Consider the following 20,936-nt stretch of genomic DNA (forward strand, 5'->3'; position numbering starts at 1 on the left):
ATTTCTAACACAAGCTGACATAAACACCTTAAGTAAACAGAGCATGTTTTTTTACCCACTCGTATCACATGTGAATGTATTCACTTTCGTTTTATTCAAACAACTTCCGCCATTTGTGACACATTTTATTGCACAGCTGTGGTATTGGTATTCTGCCCGCAGAGAATTAATAAGGAAGTGCGAAAAAGCTACAATCAAGCAAGCATCCAAACTATTCAAGAAGTATGACTCAGGTGTAATAACAGAGTGAGCAATAGATGAGATAGGAGATGGTTATGGAGGCTGTCTTTTTTAAGTTTACATTTTGCATAACTTGGAAATATAATGGAAACAATTACAAGTTAAGGAAAAATAAAAAGATTTTTTTTTTTTTCCATAATTGCTATATTAGAATGGTTCTGGTTTCAATTTCGTAATAATTTAAAGGGGACATGTTATTCTTTTTTTCAGGCTCATTCATTTTGACATGCCTTTATGTTCAAAAGACACATTATTTTTGTTGTACTGTCTATCTGAATATACATCCTCTGCCTGAAAGGCCCTGTTTAAGCAGCTTTTCCTTTAAGTCCCCCTTCCAAAAACAGCCCAGTCTGTCCTGATTGTCTTGTGAGAAAAACTTTTGGTGCACCTCTGCAAAAGTAGTTCTCAAGCCATGGGCGAAATATCGACTTTAAAAATGTCTACAGTAATGCTAGTTGTTTACAGCAGCATGCTAGCATACTACTGATGAAAATGCCAAAACAGATGTGTTTAGTATGTATTTTGTGGCCATGTGTATTATCTTTATTTTATACTCTGCCAGGAAGATGTGCCAGGTAAGCCATATGGATGAACACAAGATAAAGATAAGATATATGTTATTTATCCTAAATTAGGAAATGTTTTCGTTGGGGAACATTTTGACAGCCCCGTTTTTTTTGCAATGCATTGTGCACACTTTGCATTTGAATAGTATATTCCATCAAGAAAAGGTGTCATCCAGATCAGTTTTCCTATATGGAGAACTTTATTGTAAATAGGATCTGTATGTTGCATGTTGTCCCACCCACACCCCGTGTACTCTCTCTCCCCATTTCCTGTCTATCTTCAGCTTTGCTAAATATAGACAGTAAAGTAAATCAAAAAAAGGAAAAAACTAAAACTGCTTGTATAGGATCATGCAGAATTGATGCCTCTGGGTAATGCAATAAAGGAACGCTCTTTCAATAATCAGAGTTGTATTTGTCTGCCCTGGGCTACCATAGAAACATGGCGGTGCAACATGATGGACTCCGTAAAATAAACGTGTTCCTATGTAAATATGAAAGGCTCATTGTAAGCAAACAAAGGTTTCTTAGTATCAGGTGATTATACACCAATGAAATCTTAGTTGAGAATATTATGGTCCGCTTCTGCCAATAAATCCCCCTAAATCCTTTAATATCAAACAGGTTTGAACATTTTTCACACTAGCCCAACACAATATATGACTTCATCTGGTTGCTTCGGACCTGATCCCATATAATACCAATAAAATAGACTGATTTAGGGTCAATACCAAAGGCCATCACCATGAGCTACCAAACTGTCTCAAACAAAGCCCTGGTTATTTTTTCCACGGAAACAAAAACAACCCTTGGCAGAACAGCGTATCCACAACAGAAATAGAAAAAAAAGTGAAGCATGGGGCCCATAACAATTTTATAATTTTTGCAGAGTGGGAGGGGAAATCACCTAAAATCAGGAAAATTTAGCTAACGGTAGTAAAAACAGATCTTGAGTCTTCAAGGAATAACACAACAATGCAGTTTAGATAATGCCATCATTGTGATGGCATTATCTATGTGCATTGTGCACATCAACTGTGTGTGTGTGTGTGTGTGTGTGTGTGTGTGTGTGTGTGTGTGTGTGTGTGTGTGTGTTGTTCCTTGGAGGCTAGTGATGGTGTGTCAGCTCTATATTTCTCTAAAAACAGTTTCATTTCCTGTCCACAGTTATAGTTTCATGTCCTTCCCTTTTCATTTTTGAAAGACGCATGGTAAAAATGTTGAAGGCACTCACTATTTTGTGACAGGGTAGCTGTTAAAACACAAGGGCAGAGTCCTCATACTACAGTATCCTTTATGATTTAAACAGCTTGTTGATGCATTTATAATGTAACTGATTCAAATGTATTTGAAAGACATGTTGACACAGTGGAGAGTGTTGCAGTACAAAGCAGGCTGTTCTTACTTTGTGAAAGTGTTACAGATGGCATGCACAAACATTTAGGCTAGTCTCATCGACTTAAAATCAAAAGCAAATCGAGTATGTTAGCATTTTTTATTTCTAACATTAGTTCAATAATTATAGTTTGGCCATTTCTATAAAAGATCAAAACATTACTAAACAAACTACCTTCTGAGATATTGGGAAGTTATTCAGTACAGCACGCAACATGAGCAGTCTGATGATCAGATAGTTTTACTAAATTACTAACTGGGAAGTTGAATACATGAAAAAGGTTCAAAATGTCTTTAAAGATGTCACTTCCTGCTTAAAATGTTATCATTTATTGTTAAAGAACTATCAGTTTTCACAATGGACAATTAGGACGGATATTTTGGGTTAGGGTTAGGTATGTTCGAATAACCTTGCGTAGATAATTGGTTTAGAACTAAAATGATCAACAGAAATTAATTGGCAAATATTTGATTATTAATTGTTTTGAGCTTGAGTGAACCAATACAAAAAAATGTGCCCATTATCTGGTGCTGCTTTGTACAATACTAACTATATTACATCGTTTTTGAAGCCAACACTGATTAAGTTATTTCAGGGTTCCAAATATCCGGTAACATATCTGTCACTCAAACATTATCAACTCGAGAATGGATTTGAAGATGAGACAATGTTGACAGGGAAATGCTATCCATCTCATCTGCTCTTTTCCACCTGGACTGTTTACCTGCATTCAACATAGGCCCGCTCCAATGTAATTTAGTGGGAATGCTGATACAACATTCCAACTACTTTATTCTTATTCCGCCGGGTTATTTTGACGCTCTTCTGCTCCCACATGCCACATCACAGAAATGTCGTTCAAACATCAAAACGTTCAGCTCGGTCGGGAATCGATTGCTATTACTTTTGTCATTCATAACTTTCATAATTCAAATTGGAAGACAATGGAGAAACTCTTCAGACTTGAAAAATCTTCATGCGACTTCAACTGCTAACTGTTCCTTCATACTTTCACTCAAAAAACCTCATTCCAATTTTAAAATGTTACACATCTTTCTGACATTATTCGTGTTACACAGCTTTTAAATCAGATGCATACTTTTAGAGATATTAAACATTGTTCCGACCTTGGCAAAGAGGCCTTCTTCAGATGTTAACATTGGTGTGTATTGCATTGCGCAGCTCGTTAAGGGTAGAGTGCGTGATGTCACAGCTAGAGTGGAGGAGAGCTTGAAATTCGCCTTCATAAGTAATGGTAAGGCCCTCAACAGCTCTATGTCAATTATGGGGTGTCATCATATGCCGTTTCCATGGAAACGCATCCCTCGCCATAAAACACGATGTCGCTGTAACTCCTCCAAAGGACACGGTCCAATCGCCCCCCAAACTTTGCTTGTATATCAGCGGTCCATGTCTCAACAGCTCTACGCCAAATCTGAGATCTCACCATAGGCTGTTTCCATGGAAACGCATCCCTTGCCAAAAAACACCATGTTGTCGTAACTCATATGAAAAGGGTCAAAACAGCATCAGACTTCAGGTGAAAGTTAATGGTCCAGCCTTCAACATGTCTATGTGCCATTAGTGAGTTTTCCTCAAAAGCTGTTGCCATGGCAACGCATCCCTCGTCATAAAACACGATACTGCTATAACTCCTATGAAAATGGTCAAAAAGTGATCAAACTTTACATGTGTGCTAACAATCCAGCCGTGAAGACATATAGGTGACAGTTTTGAAATTTCTTCAAATGCCGTTGCCATGGCAACACAATGCTCGCCATGAAACACGGTTCTCATAACTTCAGTGAGAATGCTCCCAACGACCCAAAACTTCACAGGTTTGGGAACGATGCAGCCATCAACACATCTAAATCAGGACAGGGCTCGACATTATAAATGGCCCACTGGCCCGGAAGCACTATTTAGACACCCCGGGCCAGCATAACTTACTTTCCACTTGCCCGCTCGGGCCACTAAAAATATTGCTTTTTTAAAAAAAAAATGGTCCTGTGGTATTGGTATTTTGACCAATTTAGTTAAATTGTTTCGTTTATTAACGCTACAACATAGCGTTTTGTGAGGCGGTTGTCGTTGTTGGGTGAAAAGCAAACAGCTGTTTGCTGCGGAGCAGGCTCCCGTGAGCGGGAGGGCGCTCCTTCTTCATTACAGACTATCGCGCCACCTAACCATTCGCCAAAATGTTTTTAATACCAGCTGTAACCGGCCAAGCGCCGGGCAACAATCAATCTTCAAATAAAAGAAAGTCACCGAAGGAGTTAAAGGAGAGTGACAGGGAGTATGAGAAGAAGAGGGAGAGAAGGTTTTAGCCACACTGTAACGCGTCCTAAAACCCTTTTATAATCTATCGATTAGATTTATGATTAAAAAATTATAAAAGTAGGGTAACAAAACGTGGAGATTATCCGGCTGAACAAAACGTGCATTTATCAAACAGGTTTGTTTTCCACAGACCTTATTTCCAGCTATTTTCCAAAACCCTGTGGAGAAATCCCATTGCTTTTTGTCGAGGGAACCAGCGGCTTACTTCCTGGTTTTAGGACGCGTCACTGGCTGCACCTCTCAAGATGATGCCAATATAAACAAGGTCTTCTGTCGGCTCTGTACATCAATGCCGACCTATGCTGACAAGTAAGTGAACAGTAGAAAATATAAAGGTATTGGCTAAATGTCCCAGCAGTTTAGGATAATGAAGGTTCTAATCTAAATCTACTACATTTCTAACTCCTAATGACAGGAAGGCAGAAAGCGCATTATACAAATAATAATACTCATAATAATAGCAGACATTTTTTAACAATGACCACAATATCATTATTTTAATAAACCAAATATGAACAATTGAGGGAAATGAGGAAGGACTGATGATTCAAGTGTTGTAGTACAAGTAGTAATGTAGTTAGTGCATAAATTAGCCTACTATTGCAACAAATGTGTTAATTTTTTTCATTATAAGTCAATTTGTTTTTGGACGAATGCTCCGGGCCAGTGGTTACAATGGTGGGGCCAGTGATAATAACATTCCACCGGCCCGGAGGGCCAGTGGCATTTTACCCTTAATGTCTACCCCTGCAGGACATCTAAATTATTCACTTTCTTCTTACACATTACATTTCAGCATAGCAGTTTAGCGTCAGCTTTTCAGAATAAAGCATTCCCACTAGCAATTTCTTTAGGAATTGCATTATCTAGTTGGTAAATACTATACAGACTAAAAAAGGAAACCACAATTCTTCCAACACCAAAATCTTGTCCCGTTGTGTACAAATTCATTGGCCAACATCTGCAACCATACTTTCAATTAGATCATATCAGCAGATGTATCAGATCAGGGAAATAGATTAATCAGAAAATAGATTCTCGATGACCAAAAACCAATCGTTGCATTTGGTTTAACTTGTAATTAATCTACAGTAGGGCTGCAACAAACGACTAATTTGATAATCGATTAATGAAACGATTAATCGACTATTCGGACTATTATGCCTTGCACAATTTCTCAAACGCTCTTATTTAGCCATCAACGTTTAGATTTAGCTTGAGGTTGTTTTAGGCATGTGGAAACTAACAATGAAGACAATAAAGATGAATACTTGATTCAACATTTTTTTTTTTTTTATATGAACTAAATAAATTGTGAACATAAACATTGCTTTTTATTTAAATACAATAAATAATATTTCACATCAAAAGAAACAACAATGTTTTAACAAATCGTATTAAATAATGCGATGACAGAACTGTAAACAGAATAGCTGAAACTTTAACAAAATAAATAACTCAGTTACCTCTAATCATTAACCCATGTTTGTATAATTTTGTTAACTATGTGTGTTGCTGCTAGCATACATAACACCTGACCTGGAAAAGTTATTTGTGGATGGGACTACAGAGCTACTAGAAAGACAGTCGAACCCGGTGCATTTCTCCGTCTGGATGTGGTGCACTTTTGCTAAATGTTTAGACAAATTGCTTGTGTTACCGCCCTTACATGCTAAACTCTTATTGCACTATTGGCAACGAGCATTGTCCACCTCAAGACGGGTAACATTTAACCACACCTTGGAGCGCTTCTCTCTCTGCCATCCCTGCAGTGTGTTGCTGCATGTAGCAGCCGCGTGTGTGTAAACTGCCCCGTCCCCTCGCACACAGACGGGGGAGAGAGAGATCTCGTCTGGATTGGAAAGACTGAAAATACATCATAGACGCATTTTTTTGTCTTTTTGCATGTTAGAAACAAATTGGCGAAACTAAGACTGTGATATAATGTTTTTGTAGCAATAATACACATGACATTTTTTAAATGTCTCCAGTACCGATAAAAAACACGATAACGTTGGAGCTTAACGGCGCGTAAAACACACGTGATGGCGTCACCAACGAATAGACGACTGAGTTAGTTGGCAACTAATTTGGTCATCGATTTTAATCGATCAAGTCGATTAGTTGTTGCACCCCTACTCAACAGTCTAGCTATATTGGGTTCATGGCCAAGGATCTCAGCAATTTTGATAGTACAAAAAACAATGGAGATGAAACTTGTGGCAATAACACTCAAACAGTAAGCAAACCAGAACAGTTAGTGCCAAAGAAAGCATCAGACAGATGTTGAAAGCTAAATTACAGAGATGTTGTTGAAAAGTCTATTGGCCAATCCTGCGCTTGCTGCCAGGCTTTGTTTCCAAACTCAATCCATGCACGTGGAGAAAGCAAAGCTTGCTGCTACTGAACACTGCACACATGTTGCTTCACTTCTGCAGGACCGTCCAGTCCAAAACTCAGCAGAGTACTGTACCTATCATTGTGGGCCTTTGAGTCCCTTAATCTGCTGCCAGACTGGAAGGCCTGGTAGAAAGCCTTGGAGGGGTTCTTGTGTCAACCACATTCAGGAAAAAAAAAAAAAAGAGAGAAGAGAGAGATATAGGGAAGAGTTGAGACAGTGAAAACAGACTGATTCCTAGAAATATCTCCTCACGTGACTTCATCCCCCCCCCCCGAGAAAACTGAGCAGTTAACTTGGCTTGGCTAACGCTGCAGTTAACTTGGCTGCAGGAAAGGCTTTCATGAGGCGCATTCACACCGCCGTACTTTTCCCACAAAGGTTCATCAGAACTTAGTTCATGAGAACTCTTTAGTTCTCATGAACTACCGTAATTTTGGGACTATAAGCCGTGCCTTTTTTCCCATTTTTCGACCCTGCGGCTTATATAACGGTGCTGCTAATCTATGGATTTTTACAGCTAACGGCCACTAAGGGACCTCCTAAATCTATGGATTTTACAGGTTACAGTCCACCACCTTTAACTCTATGGGCTCTATGGCCGGTCCGCGCCCCCCACCTTTAAGCGGCGGGCTCCAGCAGGAAAAGCTGGAGGCCGGAAAAGAGTGAGACAGGTAGCGCGTAAAAGTGGAACCGAGAGTGGTACGAGAGACAGAACGAGAGCAAGACAGACAGACATTACGAGAGCGAGACAGTTTGTGCAAAGGTGTTAAACGTGCGCTGGGAGCACACCGTTTAAGTTTGAAAGTTGAAAAGTTTGTGTGTCTGAAACGCTATGTGATACAGTACAGTTTACACAGCACAGTACATGTTCTGTAGCTACTATTGCACTAAATGGTTACACTTGAATACGTTATGCAAATATGCAACTTGTTTGAGGAAGCTCCCATTTATTAACATTTCAACAAACAGCCATCTCTTTCCCGACAATCCCCTCTGTGCACGAACCCTTACATATGGTAATTAAACATTAAAACACCTGCGGCTTATAGTCCAGTGCGGCTTATATATGTACACATCATTCAATTTAGCTGCTGCGGCTTATATTCAGGTGCGCCTTATAGTCCGAAAATTACGGTAGTACAGATCGCGTTCACACCGGAATAAGTTCCTGGGGAAGGATTAGGTCAATTAAGCCGCTGACGTCACTTCTTTTTCTTCTGCTTTGGGTTTACTGGCAGGCCGCAAGCAACTTCACGGCATATACTCCCACCCGAAGTCCCCGGCCGGAAGTCCCCGGAGTTGGGGACTGGCTTCAGTAGAAGCTGCTGGGAGTCCCAGCTGAAGCCTTCCGAGTAAATCGCCAGAACACCGACACCTCCTCATCACTCCACCGCTCCCATGTTTTATTTTGTGTTGCCAAAAGTTAGTCTCTCTGCGTTTGTGCGCTGGGCTAAATGGGAGGATAATAAAATGGCGGCTTCACAAACATTTTGGGGAGTTTTACGGGGCGTGGTTTGCATTCCGCCCAGCCAATCAGAAATAGGAACCTTTTTCTCCCACGAAAGTACCTGCTCTCTAGCAGGGATGGAAAAGGGGGTAAAAAAGGTTCTGATTAACTAATGAAACTAATAATGGACATCTGAACAGAGCAAAGCAAAAGGGAGTCTTGACCTCAACGCCGGGATGTATGTTCAAAGGTGGGCACATCTTAATAAACTTAAAAGAGCCTCCCTCAGGGCATCTTCTACAGTGGGTTGACCATTACTCATGCTTAGGTAGTCTTTTTCATAACTACAACAACAAATTCTGCCATTACAATTTCAGCTGCAAATCTGAAATCCTTACTCAGTTGTGTTGACATTTATTGAATTCTTGTATTGATTTTAGCTTTACCATTACCCCCTATGTTCCTGGTGATTAGCAAAAAAGTACAGTGTTCTATGCCAGGGGCTGTATATGCGGGAAAGGGAAAGGAAATCCCCCAACTGACCCCTACACACACACAGGCACATGCACACACGTACACACACCTCATTTAAATCTACTCCAGGCTTGTGCCTTTCAAAACATACTGCTTCTCTTCCACATTCACACAAATGTAAATGCACACTGACATGATCATATGGACTCATGTGCAATTACGCAAACAGAGGAGCAACTCAGCGCAGGCAGACCCACACACACGAGGGAATGAGGAGTTGATTTACAGCATGTGTGTGAATATTGTAGAAGCCAAGGCTCTTTTCCTAGAAAATCCTGGCACAAACTCCCTTTGTCACATTACCTCATGACTAAACACTCTCACAATCCTCCCCCTATGCCTCTGCTTAATTTGACTTTGTGGGCAGCGGCTTTAGAAAAAAACGTCGTGGACACACACGTGTTGCGAGCGCGCACCTCTGCAAAAAAAACTCCCTTTTTTTTTTTTTTTAGAGCTCAAAATCAGAGCTCCTTGCAAGCCAGTTATCGGCTAAATTCCTCGAGGTCAGATGACTCCAGCCACATCTATATGAATGATGTAAGGAGAAATGGAGTCATCACTCCTTGTTTTCAAGTAGCAAACACTCAGATTTACAAAAGAGCCATTGAGAGCTAACATGTCAATATCCTTTTATGAAAGCCCCTCTTTGTCGAAGTGTTAAGGAGTGGTGAAAGTGCCGTCTCCCCATAAACCCAGAGTAAATGAAGAGTACAGGAAGACAAAGATAATAAAAAATAAAAAAACATTTTCTTTGCTAAACCTCTCTTTTGAAGCGTATAAGCTAGCGTGAGGCAAAAATAATGCTTGCACAAGCTCAGGCTTTACCCAAAACTGCCCCAAAGCAAATGTATGAACTGGCAACAGACTAAAATAACCTTTTGGGTGCATTCTTGCTGGTTGATGTCACACATCTAGCTGGAGCACGACACATGGTTTTTCTTTCAATGTGCCTCGACTGCAGGGCAGTGGCCGCGTCAAAGGTTACGTTTCACGGTGTTGGATCTTTTAATACCCCTGCCAACTCCTACAGCACAAGAAAGCTCACGGTAGACTTAAAGCGATACTTCACCCAAAGAATGGCCATTTGTTGATCAATAACTCACCCAGTATTACCTTGAATTTTTGAAGAGAACTTTGTTTTCTCGCATGCTTCAGAAATCCGAGAAAAAAAAGTCTTAATGCTTTGAATTCATTGTGGGGTCTATTTACAAACTCTCACACAACCTGTGCAGTATAATCCAGGCCTCAGTTATCAAGTCGATTGCTCACAAATTCAGAAAGATCCTTGTTTTTAGTAAACTATTTAAAAATATGTTGGAATGTCACGGATGAGTTGCACGTCTCCGATAGTGTGCGACCGTTTAAACGTATTGTCTGGGTAGTGCTGAGCATACATAAGACTTCGGTTATACAGCACATTTGTTGTGAAACATGGCCCCCAATTTACCTGCATTTATGCAGAATTTCAGTGGCTCAGTCATTAGGGGCATGGACTGGGAGCCATAGGGTCGCCGGTTCAAGTCACCGAACAAACCTAAATATGGAGTGTGGACTGGTACTTGAAGAGGTCCCAGTTCACCTCCTGGGCCTTGCCGTGGTGCCCTTGAGCAAGGCACCAGACTACCCCCCCACCCCCTCCCAATTGCTCCCTCTGCACTGTGCAATAGCTGCACTAGATGGGTTAAAAGCAGAGCACACATTTCACTGTGTGTGCTGTGTGCTCTGCATGTGTGACCATTAAAGAGGGTTTCATCCCATCAATTTTTTGAATATTCTTTCATGTTAGAGGAATGTTGGAAAAATATATTATTCCTTTAGTTCAAGATAACATAGGGTGAGTAATGGATATATAAATGGTTAAAAGTGTTCATTTAAGAGGAGCAGATGGTGAAGAGGGGGGGGGGGGGGGGGGGTTGATTGATTTGTCTGTTGTAAAAGGAAGGGCAAGTAAAAGGTCAGGAAGATACATTTGTAAATGTAGAGAGCGCAAAGAGTGAGATAAAGCATACAGAATACAAACATATCAAGGTCCAATGCCAGTGGGGTAGCTGGTAGTGAGCTATTGGGGCTACTTCCAGAGTCCCATTTAACCAAATTCCACAAAATGGTTGCTTTAGTGTTTTGGGGCACAGGATAGAGGGCTGTCAAGGTGGGGGGAGCAGAAGACGGCCAGGTAGTAAGGCAGTGTGAGAAAAAGTTTTTAGAGAGTACTTGTCCATGGACAAGTGAGTTTGGCAATTTACTTGTCCGAATACATTTTCACTTGTCCAGAATGGACACAAATTGGGGCCACTGGAATCTTCTTCTTCGCCATCGTATTTCACATTTTCCCACGGTTTTTATGTAAGATTTTACTGCATCACACATAGGGCTGGGTATCGTTTAGATTTTAACGATTCCGGTTCTGCTTTTCGATTCCAGTTATTTTCGGTTCTCGATTCCGGTTCTTTGAGAGGGTAAAAATAAGTCCCATGACAAACTGGGAGAAAAATATATTTATGAAAACATTAAGTCAAATCTGTATTCCTATTTACAAATCAGTTCATACTGTTTAATTTATTACGGTTATTGAATACAATTATATAAACATAATCTCTGCATTGTTTAGTTAGTTCTAAGTGGTGCAGTTTAAGAATGTACAATTGGCCCAGTTTCCTCTGATGTTACACTGCAACCTGCCTGTGAGACAGAGTCCAACCACACAATCTGTGTGTCCAACACATGTCCTGCAACACACATGCTGCAACCTGCCTGTGAGACAGAGTCCAACCACACATGTCCAACACATAGGCCTAATAATAATAATAATAATACATTATATTTATAGCCTATAGGCCTAGCGCTTTTCTAAAACTCAAAGACGCTTACACATGTCCTGCAATACACATGCTGCAGCTGCCCAGCTGCTCACTGTTTGTAAAAGTAAATAGATAGTATTTTAATTTCAATAATTTATATACCCTGCTTCATAAACAATACTGACATCCCTGTGCTCCTCCGAGTATGGGGGTCCGGGGATATGATTACAGCGCGAGGACACAGGGAGGCTGCTTCACTTCATAAAGGAAATGGCGGTCAATATTAACAACAAAGGAGCTAAAAGTCCTAATAACCTTCATTACGTGTTAGAGAAAGAACATAAGAAAGTTTGACAAAGATGAGGCTGTTAAACGGGCAGTGAATCCGCTGTGTGTAGAAAGAGAGAGAGAGAGAGAGACGCTGAGCTGCACCATGCAGCGATCAGCTGATCCGGAGCAGAGAGAGGGAGCTGCGGTCCGCGGGGCTCGGCTTCGCCTCCTGTCCTCACAACTCTTATCAATCCCGGGAACGGACAATTGTTATTTGTTCCTACTCGGAACCGAGTTTTGCTTCCCAACCCTGCCACTGTGCTACACTTCCCGCCCCGCCCCCGTCTAACTGTACAGAAAGCGGCGAGATGCATTTCATTAGGAATCGACAAACAGAACCGAAACTAACATTTCTAAACGAACAATGGCGGACACGTCCAATTTGCGAATGAGTTCTGCCTTTTGTAAACTGAATCTATCAATAATATAACAATAAATCCGGGCGAAAAACGTCACTTGTCCGCCGGACAAGTCAATTGAAAGATCTACTTGTCCGATATTGTAAATAACACGTCCCGGACGGTGGGACGTGTACTTTTTCGTGCAAAGAAGGAGGGTGGAATAGGATTGCAACTAAAACTCATTGTCGATTGATTTGCAGATTGATCAATCACCGCCGGTTCTATAAAATGTCCGAAAATAGTGAAAACATTTTTTTGTTTCTAAAAGTCCGGGGGATGCCTTTAAATATATCTTGTCAGTCCAAATCCCAAAAGATGTTGGTTTTAATATTTTATAAAATGAAGGAGAGGCACGAAATCTTCATATTTTAAATCATTGTCGGACATTTTCATGACTCCATTATCAAAAATAGTTGGAGATCAATCTTCTGTCATTTGACTAATAAACTCAGTCTCAGCTCTTTTGGCGATTGAGTTGTCATGGTTGGTGCTCATGGAGCTTCAGGTTCTAAGCACCATCCATACTCCTGCCACAGAGCAAAAGTAGGTCAAAACTATTTAGATTCCATCTGCCCTATGGGAGTTTCTTTCAACAGGTTTTGGGTTGTAGACAAGGGAGATGGAGAGCAGGGAGGCCCCAGAACCATCGGTGTAATTACAGCACAGCAACCGAAGGACTGTAGGAGCTGGGATGCTACAGTAACATACCACTTGCATGGGTAAGTGTCAGAACACCAAGGAATGTTATCCCCATGACCAATGCAGGAACCTAGTTCAACTGTTTGATAGGGAACCTTAGTTCCCCAAAAACATCCCCTTCTTACTGGGAACCAACAAGGTATTTCTGAGAAGTATCAGTATGGAAACTGTCAAACACCATCTTTTTATTTAGTACAGAATGCAGTCAAGCTACAAGCAGGACTATTCCTAGAGACAAAATGTCAAAAGCAGGATTTTCTTCTTTATTTTTACTGAAAAGCAAACAGTGATGCTGATAATTCCCCTAAATAGAACACTAGATAGAAAATGGTTAACCAGGACAGGAAGTGAAAGAAACTACACCAAAATGAATAATTGAATTACCAAAAGGCATTAACCAATTAAACCCCACGGCCCGGCGGGGGCAAAACGCAACATCTTGCAAGAAACAGCGTCTGAGGGCTTCTTAACATTTAATAAACTATGAATGTGTCATACTCACATAACGGGAAGAAACTCAGCTTTCAGACAATATTAACCATGTTTAGCTAAACGAAACAAAAGGGTAATAACAAAGGCTCTGAATTTGCCCTGAGCGCAATTAGCACAGAACTCAAGGTAAAATACCCTTATTATATCGTATCTGCAAAAACAAGATATCGATAGCAAACTGGGATTACACAGATTCCAGACATATAAGTATCATCACTGAGCGATCAGAACTTGTGACATGGGAAGCAAAATCAGACATCACACCACTTGGCATTACGGAGCAAACACGGGAGAAATTCTTACCTATGCTGTTGTTTTGATCAAAAGTTGCGTTCAATGGCATTAAAACGATAAAAACTCTGCTGAAGGTTAATCCATAGGTTAATCCAGCGTTTATCAAAGTGTGGGGCGTGTCCCAATGGTGGGGTGCAGAGATGTGATATCGAATGGACGCGATGAACGGAAGATTCATTTTTTATTTTTTTAAATACATTTTTCGGACCTCAGGCCGGAATCGAAACTGGGTCCTTGCGGGCGGTAGTCGACTGTTACACCCGGAGACTCGCATGGCGGTTGAATTTCACAGCGCCGGACCCGCCGGAGCATAGCATAGCGCAGCGGCGCTATGAAAGTTCACGGCCCACCTATGCCAGAGCCAGCGGCCCACCGAAGGCAGCAGCCCACCAACGGCAGCGGCCCACCGGGAAAGTTCCGAATCTCCCGATGGCCAATCCGAGCCTGCTCTCACACACACACACACAACTGAATCCAAAATCATTTACAGACATATTTATTAAAAAATAAAAAAATAAAAAAATAAAAAAATCGTACACACGGGAAGAAAAGGCGATGTGGAGCGGCACCTCACCACTTCATAAGAAGTTTAACCGTGACACTTTTCGAAATCCCGTTTGTGTCCCCCCACTTTACAAATAGGCCTATGTTTATTATTATTTTTTAACGCAAGCCGTCATCGCCACGGAGGAGCACACAGCCTCTGTGAGCGAGCGGGACAGAAAGAGATAGCTGGAGAGAGCACACCTTTATCTATTTAATATAGTTGTAAAAAATAAAGTAAGAAATCATTCCAATATGTACTATAGGAGAGTAAACATTTTTTTGTTATTTGTTGTGATCATATTCTAAAGATGTTTGGATTACTGAAAAGTATACAGCTCCCTTTCATCTGAGTGTTGAGAGCTGTATCCATAAATTCATGTTGTGCTCAAAGTGCTCCAGATTGATACATTTAAAGAGCATCTTGCAGTTTTTTATTTTTTTCTACATTTATGCTTAAACTTGCTTGAAAATTACAATTAAAAAAGTGAATGTAGGATTTGATATGTTTTACGAGACATAAGGGCAGGAATTCAGAGGGAAAGGAGCAATTTTGAGCTCTGCTCTTAAAAACGGCTTTTTTTTAAGGTCATACGTCAAACGCGTCATATTACATCACACAGGGGACACATCTCCGCTCTCTGACCGCGGGTATAGTTGGTAGTTGCGTTGAGTTGAGCGGTTGTGTTTTAGTGAGCCGGTATTTTTCTGTAGTTTTACATTGTATTTCACCATTTGTAATCATGGTGCAGTATTGTGTTTGTGCAGGTTGCACAAATACCAGCCTGTCAGGACATCGAGTTCACAGTAAAAAGGACCGGAGCTAGCGTTCGTTCCTGGGTGCGTTGTGCATCCACCTCCCTGCAGCACATACTCTCCACAGCTTTATCAGGAAACCGTATTACTTCTCTCTCCCCCCCCCCCCCCCCCTTCGCTGCTCTCTCTCTCTCTCTCCCCTCCGGTACACAGCACCGTAAGACGTAGTGTGGAGTTGCATTAGGTAACGCTGTGGTGGCTGTACTGCTCCAGCCGTCTCCTTTGTGTTTGTTTGTTTGTTTCCCCCTGTCTGTGTTGTTTGTGTGGGCGTGGTGGCTGTCACTCCTGGCTCCCGGCTCAACCTCCACTCACCTGCTGCAATCAGCTGTGCACCCTCCCCGACTACACACCTGCTTTCTATCAAGCCATTTACAACGGCATATCAACGGAAGCTCCACAACATTTCTCTGCCAGATCGTCAAGTATCAGTCGTATCTCGCGTCTCTCCTCCGGTACACAGCACCGTAGTGTGGAGTTGCATTAGGTAACGCGAGATACTGCTGATACTTGCCCATTAGTTTCTGTTATGGATCAGTATCAACAGTCCTGCCAGTAACGTTACTATATTATCAATGCTACGTTAGTTATAGCCTGATATATGCTAACTTCACAATGTTGTGATGTGACGTTGGCTAACATTCTGTAGCTAACGCCGGTCACTCACCAAGATAGCTGCCCAGTTCTCCACTGGTTCTCCTCACACCACAGCTCAATTTCTCTCTGATGGCCGTTATTTCTTCTAATCCTTGGCTGCTCCTGTTCTCTTGGACGCCTAGCAGGCTCATAATTATAAGGTTGTGGTCCGTCATATGCATTCGAATATTCGTGTTCAACTTCTTCTGTGTCTTCTGTGTCGAAACTAGCATTGGGATCCATTTTTATTAATACGTTACAACAGCCGCTCTGCCCCTTGTTTCCCCCATGTTACGTCATATGCGGGAGGTCATGTGCCGAGGCTTTTTTATGCAGAAGTGAACATTTCTTACAAAAACGACGCCAGATGTTACTGTAGTGTATATTTCTGTATCTTTTTTGAAAATCTAGTGTATTCATCATTCCTACACATTTATTCACAGGTGTCTTTAACCTGGAAGTTGCTCTTTAACTTCAATATTTTAAAAAAACATCCCCCTAGAGGACGTGAGGTCCAGCCTCAAATAAAGCAGGTTAAAATAATTAAATGGAATACATGTTATTTTAGTAAACAATGAAAACGTGTCCCACAGACCCAAACAGCACACAAAGGTTAAAGGTAAGCATATAATAATGTTAAAATATGCTAATTATATACACTTCAAAAAAAAACAAAAAAAAGAGTAAAAGTAGCTCACGACTTTTCCTTTTTTTTAAGTAGCTCTCGTCCTAAAAAAAGTTGGAGACCCCTGTTGTAGAACGACACATTTGACAATTTTAAGCTTGGCCTACCATTTTATTGGAGCGATGAGGAACATGTGGGGGGCAGAAAAAGTTTGAAAACCACTGCGTTAATCCAATGTGTCTGTGTCACTTTGAAATGATTAATGATAATCCATCTTCATATTTATGTAAATAACAGAAATTTCATATTAGCTGCTACGAGAGTGTATGACAGCTTCCGGCTTTGGGCATTTTTGGCTACGCATCACTAATTCACCAATGGGTAATGTTTAGATGGATTTTAGGAACTTCCCCTCGATTTCATTGGCTCTAACGGTTAAAAAGAGGTGTCAATCATCAAGATCGACCAAGATACCATAGCAGGGCTCAACGCTAAGTTTTAAAAGTGGTTGCCAGGCTGGCAACCTGGCATCAGCTTTTGGTTGACAAAACTGAAAATATGGTTGCCATTTTTAGTCGCCTTATATTTTAAATAATTAAGATACTATACAGTTATACATCAACTTAATAAGGAACATGTGACACAAAACAATGTTCAAATGCTTTACAATAAGTAATTAACACACTTATTTGAAACTTAAAGGGGACCTATCATGCAAAAATGAACTTGTGTACGTCTTTTATCCATGAATATGTGTCCCCGGTGTTCCAGGGAACTCACCAAGTGTCAGAAAACACAACCCTCTTTTCCTCCATACCCAAATCTCTTAAAAAGGGGCTGCAACAGATCTGATACAGACTGATCCAGATTATAACACTTCTATAACGTCACAGAAGTGGCGCTACGGCTATTGGGCTAACTCCACCAATCAGGAGGAGACAGCCACGGATATTGCCGTTCGAAAGCGCTGGAGACGCTGTAGTACATATGCCAGGCCTGTAGATGGTGCTGTTCTCACAGAATCAGCCCATGCAAAGACAGTGTTAAATTGAGCAAAATGAGGAATGGCTAAAATGCAGGATCTGTTTGGTATTTTGAAAAATAAAAAAGTATAAATATGCCTTATATAGGTATGGTCCTACACTATATTATTCAAATATAGCATGATAGGTCCACTTTAAGTGGTAGTAAACTTGTCCAACCTCAATTGCTGGTATACGAAATACCAGTAGTGCAGCTGTTGTCATGTTTTTCACAGATCCCCCTCAAATGAATTGAGCAAGTCACTAGTTTCTTGGTCATCCGTTGTCTCCCTTTAAAATGTGGGTTTTCTTGACCTTTGTGCTGACCCCCACCATAGATCCACTGGCCCTTCAGCATTGAAGCCTTGGATTGGCCAGACTATAACATTTCAACTGTTAAATGAAAACCATTCACAGTTAAGAATGAGATATTAATTATTAATGCTGTAAATTACCTTTAATATGTCTAACTATATTTAACATTTGCTACCTTTTTATATAAGTGATTATATTTGTATGCCAATATTTCCCAATGGTAAAGTTTCATTTAGCACTTTTATTTTGGTAGTAATAAGATCTTGACTCTTCTTTTGGAGGAACTTTTACCGGAAGTGAATGCACAACGGAGTAGAATGTACTTATATATTTCGCCTCCCAAGACTTTACACATTTCCTCTTTGCTTTCGTTCGGGTTCATTTTGCGCTTTATCAGTTCAATCACTTTGAACGTTCGTTTGAGATGTTGACGGGTTGGCCGAACTTTTTACCCCACAGTCAAACAATTTAATTTGCTATACGTGCATCGCTTTCTGGCTCCGTAATCACACCAATGCACGTGCAACTTAAAGAGCAACTTCCAGGTTAAAGACACCTGTGAATAAATGTGTAGGAAAATGATGAAGACACTAGATTTTCAAAAAAATATACAAAAGTATACACTACAGTGACATCTGTCGTCGTTTTAGTAAGAAATGTTCACTTCCGCATAAAAAAGCCTCGGCACGTGACCTCCCGCGTGTGACGTAACACGGGGGACACAAGGGGGAGAGCGGCCGGTGTAACGTATTAATAAACATGGATCCCAATGCTAGTTTCGACACAGAAGAAGTTGAACATGAATATTCGAATGCATATGACGGACCACAACCTTATAATTATGAGCCTGCTAGGCGTCCAAGAGACCAGGAGCAGCCAAGGATTAGAAGAAATAACGGCCATCGGAGAGAAATTGAGCTGTGGTGTGTGGAGAACCAGTGGAGAACTGGGCAGCTATCTTGGTGAGTGACCGGCGTTAGCTACAGAATGTTAGCTAACGTCACATCACAACATTGTAAAGTTAGCTATCATATATCAGGCTATAACTAAAGTAACATTGATAATATAGTAACGTTACTGGCAGGACTGTTGATACTGATCCATAACAGAAACTAATGCGCAAGTATCAGCCGTATCTCGCGTTACCTAATGCAACTCAACACTACGGTGCTATGTACCGGAGGAGAGACGGCTGATACTTGACGATCTGGCGGAGAAAGGTTGTGGAGCCTCCGTTGATATGCCGTTGTAAATGGCTTGATGGAAAGCAGGTGTGTAGTCGGGGAGGGTGCACAGCTGATTGCAGCAGGTGAGTGGAGGTTGAGCCGGGAGCCAGGAGTGACAGCCACCACGCACACACAAACAACACAGACAGGGGGAAACAAACAAACACAAAGGAGACGGCTGGAGCAGTACAGCCACCACAGCGTTACCTAATGCAACTCCACACTACGTCTTACGGTGCTGTGTACCGGAGGGGAGAGAGAGAGAGAGCAGCGAAGGGGGGGGAGAGAGAAGTAATACGGTTCCCTGATAAAGCTGTGGAGAGTATGTGCTGCAGGGAGGTGGATGCACAACGCACCCAGGAACGAACGCTAGCTCCGGTCCTTTTTACTGTGGACTCGATGTCCTGACAGGCTGGTATTTGTGCAACCTGCACAAACACAATACTGCACCATGATTACAAATGGTGAAATACAATGTAAAACTACCGAAAAATACCGGCTCACTAAAACACAACCGCTCAACTCAACGCAACTACTAACTATACCCGCGGTCAGAGAGCGGAGATGTGTCCCCTGTGTGATGTAATATGATGCGTTTGACGTATGACCTTAAAAAAAAGCCGTTTTTAAGAGCAGAGCTCAAAATTGCTCCTTTCCCTCTGAATTCCTGCCCTTATGTCTCGTAAAACATATCAAATCCTACATTCACTTTTTTAATTGTAATTTTCAAGCAAGTTTAAGCATAAATGTAGAAAAAATAAAAACCAGCAAGATGCTCTTTAAGTATCAGGTTCCGACTGGTCACAACAATAATTAAATATCACTCTTAATACAACAAATAATTTACATTTATCTATTTTGGGGTGCACATGTTGCTGTTTGCTGTCCTTATTTCTTCATGAAATTTGTTCTGAATGGTTGCCAATGGCAACCTGGCAACCGTTACTATCGAGCCCTGCATAGATATGGAAAATGCACCCAAAAATGTTTGTGCTAAATCTCTCTAAAAAGGTCAAATGTCACTTGTTTTACATCCAATCTTGATACAGGTTACTTATATGTTATAGTTTGGATTCCTAAAGCTTTTAGTCTACTATCCCATCATTCAAGGGTGGTTTTCTCTATAAGTAATGTTTTTTTTTTGGACGGACACTATAATTTAAAATGTTTTACTATGTTCAAATCTGAATTTACTTTAAAATTTAAAAAAAATCTATATTGATTCTTACTTTTCTACATCCAACTCACAGGTTTATCATTGCTTTGAGAAAAAAGATTATTAAATGTACCCCTTTTAGAAGTGTTTATAATTGTTGTGGGAATGTCATGTTCGAGCCTGAGGCCTGAAAAACAGGGTCGGGGCTCAACTGGTTAAAAGGAACTCACCAATTTATATGCATGCATCTGCTGCATATTTGTAAAGTACATATATGAAGTTGTTGATTCAGAAAAAGTTGATGAATAAGAGAAATGGAAACAGAATTGTATTATTCTAGAAAGAAATTGCTAGAGGATGTGAAGAAAATGTGTAGTTAAGTTAAAAATAATAGTACCAATAAAAAGACACTTAGATTTCAACTATTTAATTTAAACACACATGTACGTGTCTATCCCGCTGTGTTTGAGTTGAAAAAAACAACGATATATTGTGCATATAGAGTAGTGCAGTTATTACCTAGTTTGCAGGCCGACCCTCAAGTCAGCGTCCCAAAGGCCAATGGGATTTCTCGATTGATTTTGGAATACTTCAACGTTTTGTTCAGCAGGATAATCTCCTTGTATTAAAATAATTTTGACCAGTGTAAATGCAATTGCCAG

At 40.8% G+C, this 20,936-nt stretch overlaps 1 protein-coding gene across 2 annotated transcripts in view; it reads right to left on the reverse strand.

Annotated features, from left to right (window-relative positions):
- Window positions 1-20,936, reverse strand: part of LOC307017840 (TSC22 domain family protein 2-like) — a 49,295-nt gene that overhangs the window by 9,742 nt on the left and 18,617 nt on the right. Inside the window, exon 2 of one of the 2 annotated variants that reach the window (XR_013802279.1) lies at window positions 7,016-7,089. The exons of the other annotated variant lie outside the window; for it this stretch is intronic. The gene's annotated coding sequence lies outside the window, so the exon portion shown is untranslated. The remainder of the gene's footprint in view (window positions 1-7,015; window positions 7,090-20,936) is intronic. 2 annotated transcript variants of the gene reach the window in all.

Source organism: Notothenia rossii (assembly GCF_949606895.1).
Source record: "Notothenia rossii genome assembly, chromosome: 9".
NCBI lineage: Eukaryota > Metazoa > Chordata > Actinopteri > Perciformes > Nototheniidae > Notothenia > Notothenia rossii.